At 32.0% G+C, this 16,121-nt stretch overlaps 1 long non-coding RNA gene across 1 annotated transcript; it reads left to right on the plus strand.

Annotated features, from left to right (window-relative positions):
- Positions 1 to 8,180: 8,180 nt before the first annotated feature.
- LOC11421107 (uncharacterized) lies at positions 8,181 to 13,942 on the plus strand. Its single transcript, XR_003006765.2, has 4 exons — positions 8,181 to 8,388; positions 10,285 to 10,826; positions 10,920 to 11,022; positions 13,712 to 13,942. It is a non-coding gene; the product is annotated as an uncharacterized lncRNA (long non-coding RNA).
- The last annotated feature ends 2,179 nt before the right edge of the window (positions 13,943 to 16,121 follow it).

Genomic DNA, 16,121 nt, shown 5'->3' on the forward strand with positions numbered 1-16,121 from the left:
ACTTATCATCTCCAAATTCCGTCATTTGCCATATAACCAAATCAGTTCCATTGAAATCGTGATAAAAACAAAAGGAGTTCATCAACACACAAACACCTGATGCTGCAAGTACCACATCCTCACAACCTGGAGGGGGGAGCATCTGTGTGTATGTCTCTGTACCTAGATCAAGCGAATTAATAACAAACTTCGTAGGATCGAGATTATTCAGATGGTCTCTACCATAGGCCCTCCAATTAATAGTGCAACTGAAATATAAACAATCACAAACCAGCGATCATTTGAAAAGGAGCTACAGACAAACTTCGAATAGTTCTCCCAACATTATCACTCAAACTAAAGATTCTCACGTTGGTTGTCGACTGAGTATAATTGGGAGTTAAACTCAACACCTTATAAATGCCGGTTGAATTATCGTAACCAAACACAAATTTATAATATATACAAGAAAAAAAAGTGTCATCTGACCCTAATTTATCAGATATTGTTCGGGTAGCCGGGTTCCATAAACGAAACCACACTTTTGTATACCCTCTAGTTTCATTGTAAGAATAACCGCGCAAACAGACCAATCCATTGCAGGAACCAACAACTTCACAACAATCCTTATCATTCAATCGGTAGTTTAGGAATGGCGATATAACTGTTTTCAAGTAAATGACTAACAGCGAAGTGTACGAAAGGTGAATCCATTTTCTAAAATTCTTGCTAAACTAGGCATCCTTCATAGATTAGTATATCCCTATACTCATCATCAAAATGAGTTTGAAGAGATATTGTTGTAAATAGCCTTAACTTCTTTGCTCAAGATTTTTTTTTTTAAAAAAAAACTGCATTAAAATAACACATAAAAAGTTGAAGATTTTAGCTTGCCCTCATTACACAAGACTTTAAACCAAAAGTATTAAGTGATCAGCTGCTACAAATGTTTCCAAAGAAGCCTTAAATAGACATCAAGAAGGCCATTAGTGGCTTAAATAAAACAAGCATCTAAAGAGAATGTAGCTCCAAATAAAGTCTCTATAATTTTCTCGGAGTTGAGGTTGTGGATCTATAATTTGAAAAAGACTCGTGTTAGAAAAGAGAGCGAAACAACAAAACCCATAAAAAGAACATTGCACAATCATAGTAATAGGATCAGCCAATTGATTAAGCATATCTATGACAGTTTTGAATTAAAGGAAATAATCACACAATCAAAACAAAGTCGAAATCAAGTACATGAATTAATAAAAAAAATTGGGCAGCCCGGTGTACCAACGATCACGCATATATATGCAGGTCTGGGAGGGTACCACCATTTTTGGTGTATTGTACAACATCTTATCCTTTTTTTACACAAGTGGTTGTTTCCAGGACTTGACACTTTCAGTCACGTGACAACAACTTTACCATTGCGCCCTAGTTGACACTTCCTAAGAACCAAAACTTTTGAGACAAGAAAATACTCTGAGTGTTTAAGAAGAAAAAGTAAGAGTATTGTTTCCATGTATTTATTAAGAGACCACAACAATTTGGTGTCCCTTTTTCGAGTGTCATATTTGCTTGAAACTAGATCATGATCAACATTTGCTATTATATCACAACAGTGGACCAGAAAATTTGATCAGAGTTGTGCCAACTATAAACAGTCATGGTGCTCAATCTTCAAATTTAGTTAGTGTGAGACAATTTCTTAAGTACAATTTGGTTTATCTTGAATATCACTAGAACCTCTTTGTTTTATCAAAAGCTTCTTCTGAAGAAGATAAGTACAAGCCTTAGAACACCAAGCTGTTGAAATCAATTACTATTATATACTTTTAACATACTATCAAACACATTTGGAATTGGTTTTCACAAGATAAGGGATTCAAGTCCTTAATACCATGTTAACTCATTCATACACACCAAGTTGGTTATCAAAATCTACATTATCACCATCATCAGTAAAATAAATGACAGTAGGGATGCCTTAAAGTTAAAATCAAGTATATAATTTAAGGTAAGCAGACCAAGAACAATATTCAAAATATATTGATAGCAATATAATATCACCATATCTTTAAAATATACATACATAACTGAGTTCTCACTATGGTAATAGGATAAGTCAGTTCATTCAGCATATCTATCACAAAGTTTTGAAGTTTGAAAAAGGGTACAATAATTAATATATATTCAAGAGAGTATAAAGATAAAGGAGAACTTACTTCCAAGAAGTTGGAACCAAGCTTTCGACATATAACCAAGTTGGTTCCATTGAAATTGTCATAAAAACAAAGAGAGTCCATCAACACACAAAGATTTCCCCATATAATGACATTCTCAGAACTTGTAGGGGGAAGCATTTGTGTGTATGTCTCTGTAGCTAGATCAAGCGAAATAATTACAATTTTCCGAACAAGATTATCATTTGAATGATATAATTCACATAGGCCAACCAATTAACATTGCAATTCAAATGTACACTATCTTCAACGTCAGAAATTTGAACAGGAAATGTTTGAATAGTTCTCCAAACATTATCACTCAAACCATTTTATAAAATGTTTGAATAGCTCTTATGAATACGTAAATAACATTTGCAAAATTGTATGTCTTTATATAAACGACTTGCTCATGTTTGGTTCAAAGATTCATGCTGTAAATTATGTGAAACCATTGTTCATCATCAACATTGATGTGAAATACCTAGGAGAAGTTGATGTAATTCTTGCTATTAAGATTACTAGATCAGAAAAGGGAATTTTCTTTGGATCAATCTCACAGTATTGAGAAGATTTTAAAGAAATATAATTATTCTGACCGTAAACTTGCAAGCATGCCTTATGATCCAATCCAAGTGTAAAGCTCTTAAAGAACACCAGATTGGTATTAGATAAACTGAATATGTGAACATCATCGGAAGCCTTAGGCATGCCAACGGATACACTAGACCCGACATTGCCTACGTCGTGGAACTCTTATGCAAGTTTACAAGAAGACACAGTTACAAGCATTGTTGTGCTATTGGAAGAATCATGATATGCCTTAAAAAGACTGTGGCTTTAGGATTAGATTATCAGAGGTATCATGCTATACTTGAATAGTATAATGATTCAAAATTGAACACCTTTTTAAATGATTCGTGACTAGTGATTGCACATTGAGTACCACTGGAGAAGCTATTTCATGGAAGAAGAAAAAAAAAGAAACAGACAATATTGACTCAGTTCTTTATGGAATTTGAGATGATAGAACTAGATAAAACTAATGAAGAAGCAAGATAAGATGCTTGCTAGTTGAGATGCCCTTGTGTGAAAAATCGTTGTCACCTGTGTTAATTCGTTGTGATAGTGCCGTGACTATTGAAAAATTGAGAATCGTTACTACAATAGTAAGAGATGAAAATTAAGGCACAAACACCAAATAATTAGAGAGCTAACGGTAAAAGTATATCATGTAGACACTGATGGAAAATTAGTTGATCCTTTAACAAAAGAAGCTAGAAACAAAGTCCTAAACACATTCAATATGATGTAACTAATGCCTAAAAATCAGCGAGGGCAACAATTTTATTGTGGGGGGGGGGGGGGGGGGGGCGGGGGGGAATTTGTAAAATAAGTGGATAAAATCGCTACTTTATGAAAGTTGTAAGGGTCAAACGTGCATTTTAGCCAAATATAAAAAACATCTTTCTTTTTTCTTCAAAAGAAAAATGCGTTTTTTTTAAAGAAAAATATAGTTTGTTAATGTAGATTTGTAATAGATCGATCGGGAAGTGTGATTTGTAAAATAAGTGGATAAAATCGTTACTTTATGAAAGTTGTAAGGGTCAAACGTGCATTTTAGCGAAATATAAAAAACATGTTTCTGTTTTCTTCAAAAGAAAAATGCGTTTTTTTTAAAGAAAAATATAGTTTGTTAATGTAGATTTGTAATAGACCGGGAAGTGTGATTTGTAAAATAAGTGGATAAAATCGCTACTTTATGAAAGTTGTAAGGGTCAAACGTGCATTTTAGCCAAATATAAAAAACATGTTTCTTTTTTCTTCAAAAGAAAAATGTGTTTTTTTTAAAGAAAAATATAGTTTGTTAATGTAGAATTATCTTACACATACATTCAGTGATGTATTATGTCAATTAATAAATATAAAAACATGTAAGTTGTCATATTCATTAATTGATGTGTCAACATATCATTAGATTTATGTGTAAAATGATTGTACACCGACAATGTATACCTATTAAACCCATTTTTTATTGTTTAGCAAAGTTATTTATGCCTAAAAAGGTTATTACACTATGAAAAAATTTCTTAGCTATAAATTTTTTTTTAACAAGAAAACTTAATGTATTTCATTTAAAATAAGAATAGAGATACAAGATGGAATTCAAATGAAAATACGGAAAGTAACATAGCATGAAAATGCCCTAGTTAAATTATGAACAACTTCATTAGTCTGTCTCTTAATAAACCTCGTATCAGGGATTGTTAAAATAAGCGCCGACAATCATTAATAATTGATATAAAATTTAATACACCGAGAGTACGGCCATAAATACTATCTACCACCACCTTAGATTTAGAGTCTCTTTCAGAATCCAGTTTACCCCTCTGAATATCTCATACCCACCGCAAATCACGTTAAATATGAGTTATACAATATAAAAATATTCATTATGTTCTTGGTACATATTCTTTTAGGGCTAAAATATGATTTTAGTCCCTGCAAATATGCTTCGTTTTGGTTTTAGTCTCTGTAAAAAAAAAAAAATTGTTTTTGGTTCCTACAAAATTTTTTGTTTTTGAAAATAGTCTCTGACCCCACTTTTGTGATGATTTGCATACGTGGCACATTATAACTGAACCAATTTTGTAGTTTTTGGTCCCTGTAAAAGATTTTGTTTTTAAAAAAGGTCCTTGCAAAAATTTTTGTTTTTGAAAATAGTCCTCCAGGGATTATTTTCAAAAACAAATTTTTTTTTTTTTTTATAGGGACTAAAACCAAAACGAGGTATATTTGCAGGGACTAAAACCATATTTTAGCCTTCTTTTAGTGAAAAACTATTTGGGTCAGTTGTTTTCGAAGGCATTGGTATATACAGCAAAAAAATGTCGCTCCAGGATGATTGGTTATACCACCAAAAATATACTACGGGTTAGTTTGTTTTTTTTTTGGAGATGACTACGGGTTAATGGTTTATAGTAAAAGAAAAATAAACAGGTATTTAGAGTCATATCCATCCTTAAAAAAAAAATATAGCATTCTGGAAAATGATAGAAAAATAGCAGGGTCACAAAATTGCATGAATATTCTGATTGCTACAAGATAATGATCTTGTTCTTTTGTTTTTAAGAAGCTAAAATGAATTATATACCAAAAAAGGCCTTCTCAGCGCGCAAGATCCACCAAAGAAGAAACACCTGAGTCATATCCTTATTTATTAATTTTGTTAGGTCTGCAGCAATTTAACCTAATTTTTTTCCGCTAATTTGCTTTATTAGGTTTACAATTATTTAACCTAACAAGTTTCATCTAAAAAAATACATCGCATCAATTTCATTCCTATCTTCTTGCCTTTTTTTTTTTTGAAGGAAATAATTTTTTGTATATTTTCTTTTTTAAGGAAATATTTTATACACTTATTTAATAGGCTAAACTGCATTTTTCGCCCTTATGTTTCAAAATGTTGCAATTTTGGTCCCCTATTAAAAAAATAGCAATTTTGGCCCCTTTCATCCAAAAATTGCTGAGAAGACGCCACGTGTCTCAAAAAAAGGGCCATAATCGCAACTTTTTGTAAAGATAAGGGGTCAAAAAGCATATTTCCCTTATGTTAGGAGGTCAAAAGAGCATATTTCCCTAAACATAGGGGGTCACTTTTGCCTTTTTTTTTAACAGGGGGTCAAAATCGCAACATTTTGAAACTTAGAGGGCGAAAAGTGAAGTTTAGCCTATTTAATACTAAAAAAAATGGATCGCACCAATTTCATTCCTATCCTCTTGCCTTTTTTTTTACAATATTTTGTACACAATACTAGAAAAATCATCGCACTAATTTCATGCCTTTTTTTTTACAATATTTTGTACACTTTTTTTTAACCAATTTCATGTCTTTATTTCATTCCTATCATGTTGTCTTTTTTTTTTGACAATATTTTCTACACTTATTTAATACGTTTACAAACAGAATACCCTAATTTCCATGTAAACTTTGTTATATATATCAAACCCTAAACGTGTTTCTCTAAAAAAAAAAACCTAAACCGTGTAAAAATTTCACACACAACACAAAAATCATATATTTTGATATTTAGAGATTTGCAAATGGAAAGACGTGACCTTACAACTTATTTTTTTCACCGTTACCAATTATATATTGCAATTTATTATTCATATGTCAATCTCTTTGAAATAAACCCAAACGGAACACGGGTCAAAAATCCAGTATTCACATAAATTGTTTTTTTAAAGGCGGAAAACAATATTATGGGTGTAAACAAGCAATTCTTGAGTTTCTATTAACAACAATTATGTAATTTGTTCCTTTTGTTGACCATATCTATTCATCTAATCTAATATAAATTATTTCACATGATTTTTCAAGTTGGGAGATGAGGCAGTAGCTAATTAGAAACTGTGAAGATCTAGTTTAAAGAATAGAGTTAGAAAAGCAAAAAGCTTCTAACTTCTCTATATTATTCTTCAAAAAAAAAAATCTTCTCTATATTAATGTTTGTTATACATTTCAAAAAGCTTTTGTTGCAATCCATGAGGCTGTATATTGCTTTCTTGATGGTATGAAATGAAAGACTTCAATTAATAGCACGAATGTGACTGTTAAGACATTTGAAAAGTGAAGTTCCAAAATATTTAGGCTAAACTGCAATTTTCGCCTCCTAAGTTTTAAAATGTTGTGATTTTGGTCCCTTTCGTCCTAAAATTGTTGAGAAGACGTCACGTGTTCCAAAAAATGGTCATAATCGCAACTTTTTGTAAAGACGAGGGGTCAAATAGCATATTTCCCTTATGTTAGGGGTCAAAAGAGCATATTTCCCTAAACATAGAGGGTCGCTTTTGCCATTGTTTTAATAGAGAGCTAAAATCGCAACATTTTAAACTTAAGTGGCGAAAAATGCAGTTTAGCCTTTTTTTTTTTGTTAAATGATAATGCACATAATGTAAAAAATATATATATATATATATATATATATATATATATATATATATATATATATTACTTAAGAAAGAAAAAAAGAACTTTAGTGGTTGGGAACAAAAAAAAAACAAGGAAAACGACAACATCGTTATACATAAAACCATAATGAATTTTTTACACTATTTAAAAAATTAATTTAACAACCAAAAGTCCTATCTCAACTGGCAAAATGCCGAAATTGTTAGGCCGGATGCCATGACCGGGGTTCGAACCCCGGTACCTCCACTTGTGTGTGTGAGTTTATAATGTCTTTGCCATTTCATCTATCTACCAAAAAAAAAAATTAATTTAACAAAACTTACAAAACCACCATTTTGTAAGTTTTGTTAACAGTCCGGTATACAAAGATCAACAAAAAGATGCAAACTTCGAAAACCAATATATATTAGTGTATAAATGCAAAATCCATTTGGATATATATTAGTGTATAAATGCAAAATTCATTTGGATTGGCCTGATGGTATTGACTTAAAATTGGAAATATGCTACTCCTTAGTTTTGAGATTCGATTCTTCCTGATGTCAATTTGAAAGAGTTAATTTAATTTCTTTAAAAAAACCGTATAAATGCAAACTTCAAAAACAATACAACCGACAAGATCATATAAACTACGTTGGTATACAAATTCTACGTATACGTTTTGGCATCAATTTAAAATTATCATTAAGTTTCAATTACATAATCAAACCAAGGGCCAAATTCACACTAACAAATTTATAATCAAACAAAAAGTGGTATGATTATTCTATAAATATAACAAAAGCTATTAATTTATTTAATGAAATTTAACTATAAAATATGTATAAAGACATACCGTCAATTAACACTTTATTAAATTCAACAACTAGAAATCATTAGACTATATCAAATTACTCCTAAAGTTAACGAAACACCAAAGACAATTAAAATAATTGAAGAGATAAGAAAATAACAGCATGCTTCTATTGGAGTTATCAATATTTAAATTCATACATAAAGTTACTACCATCTAATTGATGTATTAATTCTATGATTAATATTTTCACAGCTCAACACTATCATTTCTCTTTTGTGATTTTTCTTGTCTTTTTTCTTCACTGTGGTATAGGTGAAAAGTTTTCATTGGTTATCAATTGTTAATCTTAACTTGAGAATATGTTTGGTCCTCTTTAATGGGTCTTCCCTTCCAACCACAAGATTTGAACACTACCTTGTTCAAGAAAAGTAAGCCTAAATTCTTTAATACGAACTAAGTATAATTGATGGTTGGATTTAGGCAAAATGTACCAAATCATTTACAAAGTAATAAAGTGATAAGTAGAGTATCGTATCTACATGAATTCTCGTTCTAACTAGGCAATTCGCGTTACTTATTTAAAAGTAAATAAACCATTAAATAAAAGATAAATGGAGAGTTTGTGCAATTTGACCTGTTTGCTTAGAGCAAGAGTTTAGAAGTAACATGTTTTTTATTGCAAAATATTAGCAGTGGTTAGGATTCTTCGAATCCCCTCTATTTATTTGTTGGAACTAAGTAACAACCAAACTATTCATGGATTGGTTAAATAGTACCCTCTTAAGTCATGAGTTTGTGGGGTTTTATCCTCTCCAATTGTTGGGTTGCACCAGATTCACACGTGGGTTAAGGCGTTTTACGATTGTAGGGTCGTCAATCCTGAAGTAGTTTTGTACGCACTCCTAGTTTGTAGTGTGGAGTCTTACTCTCAAAGGTAATTTAAGCATAGATATAAATTAGGTTTACTCATGTAAATAGAAGTGGTAACGTTGTGGCCCATTGCTTGGCCCATATGGCAACCACAACACCTAATCAGGTTTGGCTGGAAAATGTCCCAGCCCAAGCCCAAAATCTATATTTTGATGATTTAATTTCTTAATGAAATATAGTCTTTAATCAAAAAAAAAAAAATAGATATAAATTAGAGTTCCTGAATTTATCCTAAAGGTTCCCTCATCTATTAATCTTAGAAGTACATCAGCATACTCTTCCTCTTGGTAGTTCTACAAACAGGCAACCCTATCTTGTCTATCTTACCAAGGATAAAAGGGTAATTCTACTATTCTAGGTGCGCCGGTTCAGTCACAATGTTCCTTGTTAAGACAATTTCCCTAATTCTAGGTGCGCAAAAATCAATTATTTTCCGAAACTAACATGCCTGGGGCGCTCATACCACACCCAAAGGGTGCCTAGATGTTATTTTGTGTGCATGGGTGCATGAAAACCACCTAGGGGCGCATGAGTGTTTTTCTGCGTGCCCGAAACGCATGGTTCACACCTAGGGGTGCAATAGTGCAATTTCTCGCATGTAATCGCTTGTTTCTTCGCTTGGGACTTGGAACAGAATTCCTCCTTCTTGTGATGTCTTTCGAGACCTCTTGAATCACCATCCATTGCCTTCCTAAATCCTCATAGATATTTTGTTTTGCCGTTTTGCATGATTTTTCCTTGAATTACATCAAAAACACCCTAGAACTGCTTCGTTTCGAGAAAACTATAATTACATGATTCGAAATGAAAACATTAAAAAATGTCCCAAAAACCATAGGCAATTGCTCTAAAACTCCTGTAACTTGGATCAAAACTAAATAAAAATGTTTGTAAAAATGCTTACGTAAGATGACATGTCATCAATAATCTATCTATTCTTTATTATGAAAGGCTAGATAATAAATAAAATAACTAATGAAAGGTTTCTAAACAAGAATGAACTTTAATTATAGCCAAAGCGACAAATATGATTCATCAATGTACTTTAGAGATATTTAATAATTATTCTAATTAAAAAAAGGATTTCTTACAACGACATAATTATAAAAATAAAAATAAAAACATGTTATGGTGTAAACATACAAAGAGGTTTGTTACTATATAATATGATCAAACCATTTTATATTTGTTACATATGAAAAGGTAAAAAAAAATGGATGAAACTCTTAAGTTTGTATATATTTTGATCCTTTTTGTTTCCCTATGTCTTGTTGTAGCCGATGGCGTAAAGAATATTAACAGTTATTATTCTCATTCTCATTTTGTTGCTTATTTGATACACAAACTTTAATCCAATTTTAGTAATATTTCGTCATTCTTATTTTACATTACAGGAGAATGCACACAAACTAGTGATTGTTATAATTACATGATTCGAAATGAAAACATTAAAAAATGTCCCAAAAACCATAGGCAATTGCTCTAAAACTCCTGTAACTTGGATCAAAACTAAATAAAAATGTTTGTAAAAATGCTTACGTAAGATGACATGTCATCAATAATCTATCTATTCTTTATTATGAAAGGCTAGATAATAAATAAAATAACTAATGAAAGGTTTCTAAACAAGAATGAACTTTAATTATAGCCAAAGCGACAAATATGATTCATCAATGTACTTTAGAGATATTTAATAATTATTCTAATTAAAAAAAGGATTTCTTACAACGACATAATTATAAAAATAAAAATAAAAACATGTTATAGTGTAAACATACAAAGAGGTTTGTTACTATATAATATGATCAAACCATTTTATATTTGTTACATATGAAAAGGTAAAAAAAAATGGATGAAACTCTTAAGTTTGTATATATTTAGATCCTTTTTGTTTCCCTATGTCTTGTTGTAGCCGATGGCGTAAAGAATATTAACAGTTATTATTCTCATTCTCATTTTGTTGCTTATTTGATACACAAACTTTAATCCAATTTTAGTAATATTTTGTCATTCTTATTTTACATTACAGGAGAATGCACACAAACTAGTGATTGTTATAAAAAATATCCGTTTATTCCTTGGGGAAAAGTGAGGTGCGTTAAAGGTCGTTGCAGATTGGATATGTAGTTAAGGTAAAATCATATTTCTCTTATTAATATAAACCTTTCAGTTTCTTTTTCTCATCATAATGTTGCTACTCTTATGGTTTTTCTTACACTTTCGTATTATCTGAACTTGATAACCTTGCATTTTCTTACACCTTCAATTGAGTGTGTGTCAATATATATATATATATCTCTCTTAACGTAAATGTGTGTGTGTTCAACTGTTAAAATGTACGAGGGGTACTCCAACCGACAAAAAATTCCAAAAACCTATAAAGGAGAAGCATATTAAATATATTATGAAATTGTTAAAACTGTTTTCTTTGGAATAATGTGAATATGTTTATCTAGGTGTTTGATATATAATATAAGAAAATAAGGATTGAGTTATATAGCTCAATAGAAGAGATAAATGATTGAGTTTTACAACTTTCAAAGGTAAAATCTAAGTAAGTAACCTAACTCATGGGAAGTACACAAGAATTTAAAATTATAATTCACAAGCAGTAATTGAATAAGAGTATTTCAAAATATAAATTTTATATCCTAACATTAAGGTGGGTATGATGGTTGGATTAGGCAAGTATATCAAATCGTTTACCAAATAATAAAATGATAAGTAGAGTATCGTATTCATAGGGATTATCGTTTCGTCTAAGCAATTTGTGTTACTTATTTGAGAACAAAATAATATAAATGAGTTAAGGGTTTAGAGTTTGCAAAGTTAATCTGTTTGTAACAGAGCAAAGTTAGTTGTTTGGTTGCATAATGTTAATTAACAATCAAGTCGCGTTCAGTTATTCTAAGTAGACTATCTAAGTAATGAGTTTGTTGGGACGTGATAACCTAATCCATTTGTCAAGTTGCACCTTCTGGTCGTGTAACGCCCTAGTCGTTAATTTATTTATTTTAATTATTTAGAGTCATTTGTATGATTTAAAATGGTATTTGTTGAATTATATGGTGTGCATTATTTTATTATATAGTTTATTTTAATATAATTAGAATAATGTGTGAATTAATATTATTTTGGAGATTGGGGAGTTAATTAGGATTTAATAAAAATTAAGGGAGTTTAATGAAATAAAGGGGGAGTTATAGTTTTGGGAGTTAGGAAAAGAAAGAGTCAGAATCAGTTTTTACGTTAAACAAGTTTTGGAGAGGAAAACCAAGAACAAGAGAGAAGAGCCTAGGAACCGATTTTGCTGTGCAATCTTTCTGCAAATCTAAGGTAAGGGTGAGACTATCTCTCAATAATCATAGTATATAATTTCTGAAAATTGTTTTAACATGAATTGTTCTTGAGATAAAAATTGGGAATTAGGGTTGATGCTGATTCTGAAAGGAATGGTGTAAGAATCATGTTTAATGTGTTGTAATTTGGTGTTCAGAATGATTTCTTAATCTATAATGTTGTTGTGATCAGAATTTGAATGAAATTAGAATCTGTTGGATAAATTGGAGAAGTTTTGTATGATTGCTAGAATGATCTGAATTGTTGTTGTTGATGCCTGATTTGTGTTCCTTTAGATGTCTAGTTGTGTATAGGACCTGTAAACATCTGCTGGAAAACATTTAGGGTGATCAGGGGATTAAAATTGAGTTTTTGGAGTGAGAAGAGGTTGAACCCGTAGGTTTTTGCACTGCCCAGATGAATGGTCGCTTAAGCGAACGACCCGTCACTTAAGCGAGCATTCAAGCAAGCTGCCCAAAATGCGATTTTGTCAGTTCGCTTAAGCGAACAGTGAGCGAAAATTTAATTTGATTCTGCCAAGAGTTCGCTCAAGCGCACCATAAGTGAAAAATCATTTTCATTCTACCAGAAGTTCGCTCAAGCGAACCGTCAGCGAGCGGAACCCCAACTTTCTGTGAGCTGGTCGCTTAAGCAAACTGGTCGTCGCTTAAGCGAAGATGACCTTTGTCAGCCACTTTTGAACTTTGCCTCGTGCACTAGGGGATCCTTTTGAGTATTTCTAAATGTTCCTTTCAACGTGTAAGACCATTATATATACCCTGAATCCTACTAAACACATTGTTAACCGAGTTGGTATAATTTAATGAATTTTGGATTGGAGTGAGTATGAAACCAAGTGAAAATATATTATGTAGAATGAACTTGATGTATTAGTATGATTGTTATTAATTATACATTTTTCTGATGTTGGACTGGTTGTGATGAAGTTGTTTAACTATGAAGTCGTATGTCATATATATATATATATATATATATATATATATATATATATATATATATATATATGCATTAGTTGAGTTGTATGTAGATATATACAAGTGGGTCAGTTGCATAAGCATAAAAGTGGGAGAGCTTCGGCTCTGGAACGCCTTGTCGTTCAAAGCGGTGGAACACTAGTTGTTCAAAGCGGTGTTTAGCGGTGAGGACTTATGTCCTGAAAATGAATGCTTTAACCATTCATTAGCGGGAGGGCTTCGGCCCTGAATATGGTACCACATGCATAGTTGCATTTGTCGAGGAGTCTTAGAGGTGTTGTCATGGCATTACATGAGTCGTTGTTGTTGGTCGAATTGTTATATTTTGATGATGTTGTTGATTATGAAATACTTATGCATATTGAATAATCATTGATATTTTAGGGTGTTAGATTCAATTGATGTTATTATATATTATTATTATTATTGTTTGTGAATCTCACCCCTTCTGCTTGAAAATGTTGTCATTCCTATGGGTAACTTGCAGGTGATCCTGAGTAGTAGGTGGTGGCTCAAAGTGTCTAGGGCTCTGATACGTGGGATGGGATTTTAATGTTACTTTCATTCCTATGTATTAAATTTTGGAACTTGATGTGTAGCCCTATTTGATTGTTGAATTATGTTGTTGAGGCTTTTATGCCAAAACTTTATTGGAGAATTAACATGTTGGATGTGGTGATTATTTAATGTTAAGAAAATATTTCCGCTGCATAATTAATGATGTGTATTAAATAGATTTTATATTCTATTTACGAAATTTTGAATATGTAGTGTGACATGCCCGTTTGGGAATTACTCTGATGCATGTTTGTTTATTAATTATTTGATTTTGGGAAACGGGGTGTTACAGGTCGCACGGTGATCCTTACGTGCGAGGTCTTACTCTCTCGGTTGATTTCGGTCTATCCATCCGCCTGTTGAGTTGCACCTACTAGTCACAATGTGATGCCTACGTGTGGGGTATTACTCCCTCAGTGGTAATTGAAACATAGACTTAAATTAGTGTTCCTAAATTTCCAAAGGTATGGTTGCTAATGTTCGTAAAGGTTTTCCCATCTATGAATCTTAGAAGTACATATCACACTCTCCCTTTTAGTTTTACAAATGAGCAGCCCTATCAGCGTCTACCTTACCAAAGTACGAGGAGAATGGAATTACTGGGTTGATTTAAGTCGTGAAGTCACTTGTTTCGTTAATTACTAACTAGTTACATCCTACTTTCAGCAAATTTTACTCAATATTAGTTATGTCACCTCCTAAGTACTTACTACCAGGGTCCGCTCACTTTAGATTTCTTTTGCTGGTTACTAATTAATTACATCTTGGTTAGACATATATAAATATTAAGATATAAATATCAATATTAGGCCTTCTCATTACCTAAATGCCTAAATCAAGGTTGTGCTCCAGAGGAGACAAATCTTACGCACTATAGTAAAACAAAATAGCGAACAGAAAATAATTGAATAAACGAGTTAAATTAAATAATTATCCAACAAATAAAATTGAACCAACTCTAACCTAAAAAGATTTAGTTACCCATGCTAACTAAAAGAAATTACAAAAAAAAAAAAAAAAAAACACACACCTTAGAAAAAATTGGAGAAAGGAGAGAGAAACTCTAGTGCTCGCCTTCCTCTTGAAACGCTTCGTTCTTAATGAGAAAATAGTGAATGAGGAAGGCAGTATTTATTGGGACAGGTTTTCACCTGATTTTGGGTTAAAAATGCAGGCTTTCTTCACGAAAAAGTTACAAACAATGTCTTGGGCCGCAAGGCAAAGGCGCCAGGTGCCCCGGTGAAAGTTCATGGGTGCCTGGCGCCCCTTTCTGTGTGTTGGGGCGCTTGTGAGTACGTCCGCTGCTAAAAATGCTTGTTTCTTCGCCTTCTAAGGTGTTTGCTTCTATGCAAGATGTCTTGGAACTTAGGAACATAACTCCTCGCTTTGTAAAGTCTTTTAAGACCTCTTGAATCTTCATTCTTCATCTTTTCAAGGACTTCAAAAATCTTCGAATGTCTTGCTTTTCCGATATGCATGATTTCTCCGTGAGTTACATCAAAAACATCCTAAATTTGCTATATTTTGGGAAGAATAGAATTATAAACTCAAATATAGAAAACATTACAAATGTCCCAGAATCATAGACAAATTCTCTAATACTCCTCTGTTATGCTGGTAAAACCTATTAAAAATGACTGAATAACATGCTAAAAATAATGTTGACCGCAAAGTACATGGTGCACTACACATGAAACCAAATCCAATTAAATTAGTCATACATCTAAAGAATCAAAATAAATGATTTCAAAAGATAGATCATCATCGAGAAAATTATCTACATCAGTGACAATGACACGTCTATATATGGTTAGTTGTAAAATGAATGAAATGAAGTACTCCATCTATTGTCACCGACTATTCCTCGACAATATCTAATGAGTTATGATACATAGACATCCTTAGGTGACAATACACCCTTTGACACTCACACAAAAATTTGACACGTAGCCACATGTACCCCGCACAAGCACATTTTCTCTTACCTCTCCTTTCCTCTCTTCCTAATGTATGGGGTGTACAATGGTGTATGAGAATAAAAGGTGTCTATGTAACATTTTCCTATCTAATAAAGGGCAAAATACAAGGGAAAATATATATGAGATCGAAGTAAGTATACTAATCAATTAATAAATACATCACACAAAAGCAATAATATATCCTCGAGTCAATCATATGATACACCTTCAATAAATTGTCTCTCAAGTCATTCATATTCATCTGATGCATCCTGACCAACAAGTTGAAAATAACATTTGACAATCTTGATGTCACAAACACTCTCACTAATGGCATGCACGATCGAGCCATTTGACTTATCCTAACCCTATGTGATTTCC

Source organism: Medicago truncatula, chromosome 7 (genome assembly GCF_003473485.1).
Source record: "Medicago truncatula cultivar Jemalong A17 chromosome 7, MtrunA17r5.0-ANR, whole genome shotgun sequence".
Taxonomy (NCBI): domain Eukaryota; kingdom Viridiplantae; phylum Streptophyta; class Magnoliopsida; order Fabales; family Fabaceae; genus Medicago; species Medicago truncatula.